The following is a 12,262-nucleotide window of genomic DNA, read 5'->3' on the forward strand; positions in this document are numbered from 1 at the left end:
CTGAAACTTTTAATGATATTATATACTATAGATGTTGAAATCTCTAAGTTCTTTGCTTTCCCTCCCCATCTTTACTTCTTAAAGACTTAGTCTCTGTTGCAAAAGATATGGCAAGGTGGGCTTCAGGAATTATCTGAATCACGGCAGCACCCTGAAGTGTGAAATGTAAGCTAGACATGTATTAGTCAGACCTAGCATTAGACCTGCCCCAGATCTAACAAGACAGATGAGATGCCCCTACTCCTAGATAAATGTAGAATTAGAGATAGACAGCAATTACCAAAAAATTATTTATTAAAAAAATGAATTATAAGTGCTTGTTCTCTTAGTTCCAGCTCACTTTTCTTTTTGGGAAAAAAAGAAATAAATAAAACTGTGCAATCAACATCAAAATACCAGGTAACAAGCAGCAATGGCCATATAGAACTTGTGGATTCAGTCTGTTATGCAGTAGTGTCCTTTTCCTGGCAAACAATAGCAAACAAAACTGTCAGAATTTACCATAAAGAGCTTACATGTCAACAAGAAAAGAAAAAAAACACACCCTTTCACCCTTCTAGACTGTAAAACGATTTGAATTAAGACAAGGGGATGAACAGTTACTCTCTTCTCAACAGTTATACAATCAGTAAGCAGAAATATTACCCTTTTTACTTCTATGCAACAGTGCAAGTTATTCAGTTTCTGATAATAAGTAGAAAATGGAACTCAATTACCAGTCTGAAGCAGGGGGATTGATGCTGGAAGATTTCTTTGAATGACAGGGAGATCTCCTCCTAAACAGAGTTGAAGAGAGTAAGGCGCATTACATGTCCGCGTTATGCTCACAGAAAATGGCGCCCGCTGCAACTCGCTTCTCTTTCAGTCTCAAGTAGCCACCCGCGGGATGTCCTCAAAACACTCAAACATCAACGTCCCACAACGAAACATGTCCATAGAAAAATTAACAGTCCGTTAGACCTTAAAAAATGCTCAAGAAAAATCCTCAAAAAAACGTTGAGCTTGGTTTTAAACTGACTTTGCACTGGAATAGTAATATTTTCCAACATGTATCAGTGCACAGGCTAATGGAGAAACACACACCCGCACTGCTTACAGTCTTATTGCCTTAGGCTGGATTCTCTTGAGTCTACAGTCTCTTCACAAAAAAAAGTCAAGGAAAAATGCTTTCCCTGCTTCTCACAGCACAATAAGATGTACTTCACTTTAAACTTACAGCTACGACTGAACACGAGGCTGAAATCACACGCAACTGTTCTCAGTCCAGAGTCATCTCCATAGCAAAACGGAGGTTTTCAAAAAACATTTTCCTCAGCTCCAGAGCAAAACGCCCTCCTCACTGCAGCTGGAAATAAGTCCACAAAGCAGAACAACGCTATCAGCTCAACTTTTAAGTCCTTGTTTTAGGTTCTCAACAGAAAATATGAGCTTCAAAACACTCAAAAACAGAGCAGCGCTCGCTTAGTCCCGCCCATGAAGGCCACTGATAGGCTACTCGCTCCTGGCCATACCATAATATAAAAGATAAGCTTCAAAATAAAAACCCATGTATATTTTAGGTCCTCTACATGTATTTCAAAAAAGAATAGAATTTCTCAGTTTCAAGATATAATACGTTGTATTTGTACTAGCTACAGTTAATTGTAGGGTTTAAACAATTTGCATCCCGATATTTTTGGAAACAGGCTGGTAGATACAGTTTCAAACTAAACTCTGAGGAAAAATACATTATATTGGCAAAAGTATTCACTCATCTGCCTTCACACATATACGAACTTGAGTGAGATCCCATTCTTAATCCATAGGGTTTAATATGATGTCCGCCCACCCTTTGCAGATATAACAGCTTCAACTCTTCTGGGAAGGCTTTCCACAAGGTTTAGGAGTGTGTTTATGGGAATTTTTGACCATTTTTCCAGAAGCACATTTGTGAGGTCAGACACTGATGTTGGACGAGAAGGTCTGGCTTGCAGTCTCCGCTCTAATTCTTCCCAAAGGTTTTCTACAAGGTTGAGGTCATGACTCTGTGCAGGCCAGTCAAGTTCTTCCACACCAAACTTGCTCATCCATGTCTTTCTGGAGTACAGTCATGTTGGAACAGGAAGGGGCCGTCCCCAAACTGTTCCCACAAAGTTAGAAGCATGAAACTGTCCAAAATCTCTTGGTCTGCTGAAGCATTAAGAGTTCCTTTCACTGGAACTAAGGGGATGAGCCCAACTCCTGAAAAACAACCCCACACCATAATCCCCCCTCCACCAAACTTTACACTTGGCACAATGTCGTCAGACAAGTACCATTCTCCTGGCAACCGCCAAACCCAGACTCGTCCATCGGATTGCCAGATGGAGAAGCGTGATTCGGCACTCCAGAGAACACATCTCCACTGCTCTAGAGTCCAGTGGCGGCGCTTTACACCACTGCAGTCCACGCTTTGCATTGCGCTTGGTGATGTAAGGCTTGAATGCAGCTGCTCGGCCATGGAAACCCATTCCATGAAGCTCTTTACGCTGTTCTTGAAGTCATCTGAAGGCCTCATGAAGTTTGGAGGTCTGTAGTGATTGATTCTGCAGAAAGTTGGTGACTTTGGTGCACTATGCGCCTCAGCATCCGCTGACCCCGCTCTGTCATTTTACGTGGCCGACCACTTTGTGGCTGAGTTGCTGTCATTCCCAATCACTTCCATTTTGTTATAATACCACTGACAGTTGACTGTGGAATATTTAGTAGTGAGGAAATTTCACAACTGCACAGGTGGCATCCTATCATGGTACCACGCTAGGATTCACTGAGCTCCTGAGAGTGACCCATTCTTTCACAGATGTTTGTAGAAGCAGTCTGCCTGCCTAGGTGCTTGGTTTTATACACTTGTGGCCATGGAAGTGACTGGAACACGTGAATTCAATGATTTGGATGGGTGAGTGAATATTTTGGCAATATAGTGTAGATCTTCAGGGAAAGGTTAGGTGACCACTTGTGTAGATCAGTGATTCCTAACCCTGGTCTTGGAGTACCCCAGTCTGTACATCTTAGGGTTTTCTTTGCTCCACACACACCTGATCTAACTACACAGCTCATTTAAAAAAGCCCTTCCTAAGTTGAAATGGGTGTTAGGGCAGGAAAACTCTTAAAATGTGTAGGACAGGGGGTACTACAGGACAAAGGGTTATTGACCTGTGGTATAGAGATAACAGAGCAGGCAAGAGAGCACACATGCCTATGAAGTGCCAGTGCTGAGGCAGAGAGGTGTCCAAAATGTCACCGACCTTGACATACTCTCTTCTTGTTTGATTGGATGTTCTCGATCCAGTAGCAGAACACTGAGCTTCCTCATTTTATCCAGGTGGTTAAGAATGAAAGCAGAGCTAAAATCTACAAATGACACACATGGCAAATGTTAGGTCTGTCCAGGTGTTGTAGAACCAAATTAATGGCATCATCTACAGGTCTGTTAACTCACAGGCTGTGTTCAAAATAGCATACTGTGTCCTGCATACTGCATCAGTGTTTATACTGTACACAACATATTTCTCTTTATCAGTAGCATACTAAGCAGTATCCATCATATGACACAAGCTGTGTACTGTACTACAGAACAATGGCACAACTAGCCTGCCAACACTGGGCACCGAGCCAGTCAGACCATCTCAAGACCTGTCCTATTTTCCTCAGCCTCCTAAGCATTACTTATCAGCATTGCTTAAAAGCTGTTGATCAAGAGATTGGCCTGTGTGAATTTTATAATACACCCCATACAATGACAGACAGCAGGGTAGTATTTTTTGTCCATCTCCAAAGTCACAAATAAACTTTAATAATCTCAGCTTTAGTTTGGTCTGTATGGTAAACCTGTGTAGATTTTAAATACTAAATGTAAAAATACATGCCTTTTTCACTCATGGTTGGTAATATAAGCTACTTTGACTTTGAATAATAAACAGTACTCCACACAGGAGCCTGGAAAGCAGATTGTTCAGCTGAGACTGACTGTAACCACTTTATATTTTTCAGAAATCTATTTAATAAAGTTAACTTGATTGATCTTAGATGTAAGCAGAAGTCAGCAAACCCACCTCAAGACGAGCAGAGAAATCTGATTGGGCTTCAGTGTTTAGATTTAGATCATTTTCTTTCATTTTGCTGTTATTTATGGTATAGAAAGTCTGAATCCAGGGATATAAAAACATCCAGGCGTTCACGTCAGGGGTTTTGTCCTCCCAACATGGCAGCATTGCTTTTTGGCTGTAGCTCTGTCCTGTACTGGAATATTTTCCTGGAAAAGTACGTCTTCCAGGTATCTTTGGTGTAATGGAGAAATTCATGTTGGTCACATATTGTATACTACTTGGTGTACAAGCAGTACATGAGCAGTATGCAGTAGGCTATATCAAACACAGCCCCAACAGGTTCTGGGACATGCCACTTAAGGTTTTAAGGTACTGTATTACGATTTTAACACTTTGTGATAGATTTTTGCACAATGAAGGTGGGTTCATTGTGGGTCCTGCATGATCTGCTAAATAATTTGCAGGTGGGACTCATTTTGAGACACTGCAGTCATTGCAGGTAAACAGCCAACACTTTGCAGGCTCATGCGGGCAGGTTGCGAGTATTATGGCTGTCTGTCTGGGGAGGGTTTGGACAATTATTGGCTGCTTGTAGACACAAACTGGCAAATAAGTGACACAAAGTTTCTAAGTTTTTTAAGGATTAAGGCTTTTACAAAAAATACAACATTACTCCTGAGTCATTCTCGAGAAGTAACTAAAGGCACAAAGAAATTACAGTTGTTGAAGCCCTCAGGGCAAAGAAGCGGCTCACCTGTCATTTTTATTCATCGCTACATAATTTGGGGCTCATTAATTCCAAACTACAAAATTCTATTGGCTACCAAACTGAGCAAATCAACATATTAATTTTGGAGCATGCCCAGCTTTGTTTGGAGAGAGCAGTATCGTTTTTCTTGGCCATTTTCCAAACTGTTGGCTCATCTAAAAACCCCCTTATTTGAGTCTGTCCCCTTATCTTCCACCTGACAACACTGTTTACTGAAGGTCACTAACTAATGCACAAAATCTAACTGATTTTTCCACAACAATTGTTTTGGCCTTTCAACCTGTGGTCTCAGTGTCTGTTTTGGATTTAATTTAATTTTGGCTGACTTGTAGACATCTCGTAGAGTAATTGGCTAATAATATAATTCTGACACAGATGAAAATAATGTTAGTAGTGACATTGACGACATGTGATGCGACGCTCATTGTTTGGGCCCTTGTGCCAGTTGGTAACACTTTATTTGAAGGGTGTCTACAAAACACATTCATATCACCTTACATAAACACTTTATAACACATTCATGAATGCTTAAGTCAACATTCATAAACTATACATGTTTTACATGATATTAATATGGACTACAATGTCATTTTACCGAAATAAAACCCTCATTTTGAATAACTTTATTATTTTCAGTGAAACTCCTAATTTCTGGACTGCCAGCATGAAAGTGACCTGGCTTTATCCCTTTGGACAGAAAGTGCTTTGACACTTTTTGCCTAGACTTTCAACTTTTTTTATTTTTTTTTTCTCAAGCATTTGTATTTTGCACTATGCTATTCTTTCTCATTTTTACTCTAATTCTTCTTTAAAAACGTACTGTTAATTCAACAGTCTATATGTAGTTGTAGAAAATGTTATTTAAACTAAGTTTAACTTTCTTGGGGTAAATGCTAACACTGTTATCCCAATTACTTTGGGGGTTTTATTTTTATTTTATGAAGGTCCTTTTTTTATTGGCAAGACCAATGTTCAGAACAGGCACTTAAACATGCTGCTCAAAATTTAAATCAGGAAACTACAAACTCTTTTGAACATGGAACTGCAAAATACAGATGTGTTCGCTAAAATCTTCAATTCTTTTCTAAAATAAAAATAAAAACACATCACTTCATGTGGTCATTACTTAAAGGGTACTGACTTCACTTTTTTCCTTTTCTTCTTAGACTGAAAAATGTTTTAAATTCTCTGAAAAATGATAATAAACAAAATGGCACAAGTCACTGCAACTTCTTGAGGAACATAGAAGTTTGTATCAATCTAAGTCTGAAGATATGATACTGGCACTGCTGCTGGTTGTCTGTCCTCTTCTGGCTATAAAAAGACTATACAGGAGCAGTCAAATATGTGGAATTCTACATGTACAGGATAAGCCTATTTATACTGAAATAGCATGAACGTTATGTTAGTGGGCTAGATAGAGTCATAGCAGAGGTATGATTGTATAGCAGTTAAATTAGCTACTTTGCTTATTATCAGTAACTGTAGCCAAGAAACTTTGCTAACTACCTAACAGGCTAATGCTAGCTTACATTAGCTATTAAAATGCATCAAGCTAATGTTAACATCACCTAGTTAGCTAAGTTACATGATTCAGTTAAGCCCCAAAGATTAATAGACCTTATGTGGCTCTTGTTAACAACATTCTTTTTTTCGAACTTAAAATAATTGATACTGATTTAATTTACTGTTCTGCAACTGTGCCAGTCAGGTTGAAGCAGTTAGTGGGCCTAAATGAGCATTACTTATGATGCACAGCAGTGTGATGCAGAGTGATATGTTAAACAAGCTAGTCCCAAATGCAAGGACCACTTAAAACACTCGCTAACGTGACGTGGCTAGTGACGTGGTCTATATATATATAATATGTCTCAGTATGTGCTAATGTGCTAGTATGGGCTAAAAGTATATGAACGAAAGACTTACTTTGCTCTGCTTTAAGCTTTAGCTTAGTTATAGCCGCATTTCTCGCATCTCCACCATGAAACTTCCCCAAAAGTGAAATAATTTCTTGTAAAATGTCTCTCAACATTCATTTTTTACAAGGCTGAAATTGCTTCTCGTTCACCAGCTTCTTGTTCGAATTTACCCGTTCCACCTAAAATGGTGCCTGAGGTGCCAGAATGTAACTGCTGCAGCATTTAAGATGGAACGGGTAATTTCGAAAAAGAAGCTGGTGAACGAGAAGCTGGTTTCAGCATCATGGCTCAGTATTTGACAGTTTCTTGTTGCAGATTAAATATATCAGGAAACCAACTGGAGTGATAATGAATGCAAATAAGTCTTCATTTGTATCCAAATTATTGATGTTCATCTTAAATATTTCCTTTCACTTTTTTTGTTAGCTAACCTACTAGCTGGGCAAGACTGTTGACTGTTCTGCTGTGACCAGCAGTCTGCAGGCCTGCAGGGTTAAAGGGTGAATTAGCAGATATAGGCTATATTATCTCCAGTGTTTAAGACTGTTTAGTGTTGAAACTGTGTTAGAACGATCAGCAGAGTTGTACTTTACTGTAAAGTATGACTATTTTATTTTTACCTACAAATTTAATTCTGCCGTGGAGCCACCAGAAAAAGAGCCACAAGCAGCTTTGGAGCTGCGTGTTGCCAACCTCTGAGTTAGTGTCATCACTTAACTGGGAAAAATATTGGTTAATGGTTAAGGGCTTACAGCAGTTATGTTTTGTAGTAATCGTCAATTAAAACGTGGTTTTGTTTTGTTTCTGCTAAAATATTTTTGCATAGTAAACCACTCCCTAGTGAAGACCACAAAAGGTGTCCTGCAGATGTATAAGAATGCTCTAAAGAAATATCAGAAGATTGGGTCTATGAAGACAACTCAAAGAACTCTGAAACCTTTTGTATGGTGCATTGTTCTTCAGTAACACATTTTCAAGTTGAAAGTAGAAATTTATGTTGATGCAAGTACAAAATGTGAAAGTTGCGCAGGAGTAACAAGGTAGTGTTTTTATTTTCATTTTAGAAAAGAATTGAAGATTTTGGCGAACACGTCTGTATTTTGCAGTTCCATGTTCAGAAGAGTTTGTAGTTTCCTGATTTGAGTTTGAGCAGCATGTTTAAGTGCCTGTTCTAAACACTGGTCTTGCCAATAAAAAAAAGGACACCTATCTGTGGTGTTTATTGACTCCTTTTCACGGTCATTGGGTCTTGCTACAAAGGTAGGGAAAATAATTGTAGATGTTTAATTGTAAATCACTATCACTATTTATATTCATGGTGTATAAACACCTCTTAAAAATGCTATGAATCACTTATGAATGTTGCTTTGCATGTCACTTTACTATAGGGACAGTGAATTACTCATAAATATGCTATGAACAGTCAATCAACTTAAAGTCTCAAATTTTGTGTGGTGGTGGGACAGGGCCATAATACTTAGCCATTCCATTCAATAGCCATCCATTCATGTAACATGCACTTTAGTCAGGATAACGTGGCTTCCATCACTTTTATGGTGAAGGCAAAGCAAGGCAAATTTATAAAGAACATTTCTTACAAAATTATCAGCACCCTGAGTGAGGAAAGTCAAAGAGTTACCACTTGATTGTACTGAAGTAATGCAAAAAAGGAATCATTCCTTGGGATATCAGTCCATGTCACTTTTAACCTCAAAGTGTCAGTTACACAGGATAACCAATGCACAGTTATACTTGTGCCTTCTCCAAAACCGTAAGTGAGGAAGAACATCACTAAAACATTTTCACAACTATGTATAGACTGTTGAATTAACAGTACATTTTTAAAGAAGAATTAGAGTAAAAAGAAGAAAGAATAACAGAATGCAAAATACAAATGCTTAAGAAAAAGAAAAAGTTGAAAGTCTAGGCAAAAAGCGTCAAAATACTTCCTGTCTAAAAGGATAAAGCCAGGTCATTTTTATGCTGGCAGTCCAGAAATGAGGAGTTTCACTGACAATAATAAAGTTATTCAAAATAAAAAATGAGGACTTTTTTTTTTAAATATCTTTTGGTAAAATGACATTGTGGTCCATATTAATATCATGTTTGTGAGTTCAGACCATGCCTTCAACATGTGGTGGTAGTATGAGGGAGAATTGATTGAGGGAGGGGGGGGAACTCTGAGAACTTGGGCTGGAGTTCTGGGCACCTTCTGCCTGTAGCAGTAGAAGGCCAGATCCCCAAAAAGGCTCCAAGATGAACTCAAAAGCTGTTGAGGTCTAGGACTGAACAATTATCGTATTAAGAGAAAAGATGGTTCTGAAATAACTGTAGCAGCTTGGGCAGAAAATTTGGTAAGGTAGAGAAGTTTAGTCTAGGCAGAAAAGAGGTCTAGTAACATGGGCCCTTTGTATGGTGAAAATTTACACAGAATTTGATTCTGTGTGACGGGTCTGAACCCCTGATGAGTAAGCCAAGGGTGACAGTGGCAAGGAAAAACTCACAGTGAGGAAGAAACCTTGAGAGGAACCAGGACTCAACAGGGGAACCCATCCTCCTCTGGTCGACACTGGATTGTGAAGATTGTGTTAAATGTGGCAGGCAAATGGTTTGGAATGATAAAGCAGATTACATCCTGAATGAAATTAACATGAGGCAGGAATGGCTGTTGGAGGTAGCTGGTCCATACAAGGGTTGATGGGCTTGATGACTGAGGCAACTGGATGATTCTCTGGCCACTGCGGGAGGTAGTTAGGCATCCTGTTGGCAACAGCGCGGTTGTTCAGTTTTAACATTGGATGAGAATCACTTGATCACTTGCTTGGAGTTTAAGCCCCCCAAAACTGCTGATGAGGAAAGGACATGGCTCCCAGGACTGAGAGCTGAATGGGATGAAAGAGTAAAGGCGACAGCATGAGAGTAGTCAAATCTGCAGTGGCAGAAGAACGGCCAAAGAGACAAGGAGAGCAGCAGGATACAGGCAGCATTTTCAAACAAACCAATAATAGTCCAGTCGATTGTGAACACTTCGTCATGGGAACGGAAGGTGAGGATGTGAATTTATAGGGTGTTGGATTGAAAGAAGGAGGGGTTTCAGCCATGCTCCTCCCCTCAAACTTCAGTTATAACATAACTACATTAAAACATGTATAGTTTACGAATGTTGATTTCAGCATTCATGAACGTGTTATGAACTGTTTGTGAGGTGATATGAATGTGTTTTGTAGACACCCTTCAAATAAAGTGTTACCTGCCAGTTTACATGACTTTGTTTAGCCTAAAAATGCATAAAATATTTACTTATATTTTGCAACATTGAAACGTTTATTTGTGTGGCTGGTGTGATGAGTCTGGAGGCTGCTCTGCCACATGATTGGGGTTTACGTGCACCCGTCCTACACCGGTGGAGCAGATTACAGCAAACAGTAAATCAGAATCAGAGGCTTTATTCGCCACGTACTGGTGTACAAGGAATTTCTCTTGGTGCAGCTATGAACCTAAAATTTAATCTAATAAAATAAACATAGAAAAAAATATACTATAAAAAAATCTGCTAGTAAAAAGAATGTACAGTGTGAGAAAAGTACTACGGTATATAGACAGTATGTACAGCTAAAAGAAATGAACAGCAAATATAAATGTGAATGTAAACATTTTTATAAAATTAAAGTGTTCTGTGCACAGAGAGTAGTGTGAGAGGTTCTTATTCAAAAGGATTATGGTATATACAGTGGTTATGTACATCACAGTGTGTGTAATAAAGTGTGTGTGCTGCAGTTTAAATCAGAGGGATGTGCAGCTCCTCGTTGAGGAGGATGATGTTCTGGGGGAAGAAGCTATGGAAGTGGGGAGTGGTCAGAGTCTTTAGGACTCTCACTCTCTGCTCAAATGGTAACTGGGTGTAACTTGGGTGTGAAGGGTCAGCCGTGATCTTCCATGCGCTCTTCCTTATCCTAGATGAGTAAAGATCTTTAAGGGTGGAGAGCCAACAGCCAAAGATCTTCTCTGCACATCACATGGTTCGCTGCAGCTTACACTTGGTGTGCGAAGATGCAGAGCCGAAACAGATGGAGAATGTGATAATGGACTCTATTATGACTGTACAACTGAACCAGCAGTGCTTGAGGCAGCCTGAATGTCTTGAGTCGATGCAGGAAATACAGGTGCTACTGGGCTTATTCATGACTGCAGGGGTGTATTTGTCCCATTTGAGGTCTTGCTGAATGGTGGTGCCCAGAAATTTGTAAAACTCCATGGAGTGTTTTTTTTTTCTCTTCAGTGGAGGCAGTGGGTGGGTTTCTTTCTGAAATGAATGGTCATGTCCTCAGTCTGCATGTGTGTTTAGCTCCAGGTTGTTAGCAGGTAGTGTCATCTGCAAGCTTAATAAGTTTAACGCAGTCACTTTCAGAAGTGCTGTCATTGGTGTATAGAGAGTAGAGCAGGAAAGAGAGCAGTTACAACACACTGGGCCAGGGACTGACCGAAAAGATGACAGATAGCTGTTCAGGACACTCCCCGAGTGTTGCAAGTAAGAGACCATTAAGGACCTCCCTTCTTGATGATCTTTATTTGTTAGTAAGCAGCTGCCTTGGTGTTTGGTGATTATAGGGGAATGTGACTGGGAATGGTGTATCTATGTAGTGGAGACGAGAACAGACAGGAAAGAGGACTGAAGAGTCTGCAAACAAAGTGTTCTATTTTGCCTACACTGAGGGCAGGGGGAGGTACATTTTTTTTAATTCTCAGTAAAAGTTCTAGAGCTAATTTGGGAGTAGGAGATATGCTACAATATTTAGGCTTTGTCTAAGTAAGTAATGTCTGTAGTAAGTAATGGCCTCCTGATGGAGGAACATTCATTTGATAGGAAGAGCTGTATCTCTGTGTTTGGCAGCCTTGACTGCCTTGTTGAGTAATCCCTTAGCCTCCTGGTCACCACTCCTGTAGACCTCCTTCCTTGGATGTGCAGTATTTCTTCAGCTTAGTGGCAAACCAAAGTTTGTTTTACTTGCAGATAGTATTTGTTAGTGCAAGTCTCATCGCAGCTTGTATAAGAGGTAACTGCCTTTAACCTTTCAATCATTTAAATACTGTTGTCAAGTCAAGTCAAATTTATTTGTATAGCACTTTTTACAACTGATGTTGTCACAAAGCAGCTTCACTGAAATCCATTAAGGACAAAGTTTTAACATGAAATGTAAATCCTCCAAGTGAGCAAGCCAGGGGCGACAGTGGCAAGGAAAAACTCCCTCAGAGCTGAGGAAGAAACCTTGGGAGAAACCAAGGCTCACAAGGGGGGACCCATCCTCCTCTGGTCAAACTACCTACAAAATTATTATACTACTAATATTAATAGTAGTAGTAGTAGTAGTAGTAATAGTAGTAGTAGTTAGGAGTCCATGAAAACTTCAGTGTAGAGTGGGAGTGGGCAGCTAGTCCAAGTCAGGTGTCAGTAGCTGGGCAAGTGGCGGCGACTGGGGCGTGGGCAACTGGTCTGAAGCGGGTAGCAGGAG

This window comes from Colossoma macropomum, unplaced genomic scaffold (assembly GCF_904425465.1).
Source record: "Colossoma macropomum unplaced genomic scaffold, Colossoma_macropomum, whole genome shotgun sequence".
Classification (NCBI taxonomy): domain Eukaryota; kingdom Metazoa; phylum Chordata; class Actinopteri; order Characiformes; family Serrasalmidae; genus Colossoma; species Colossoma macropomum.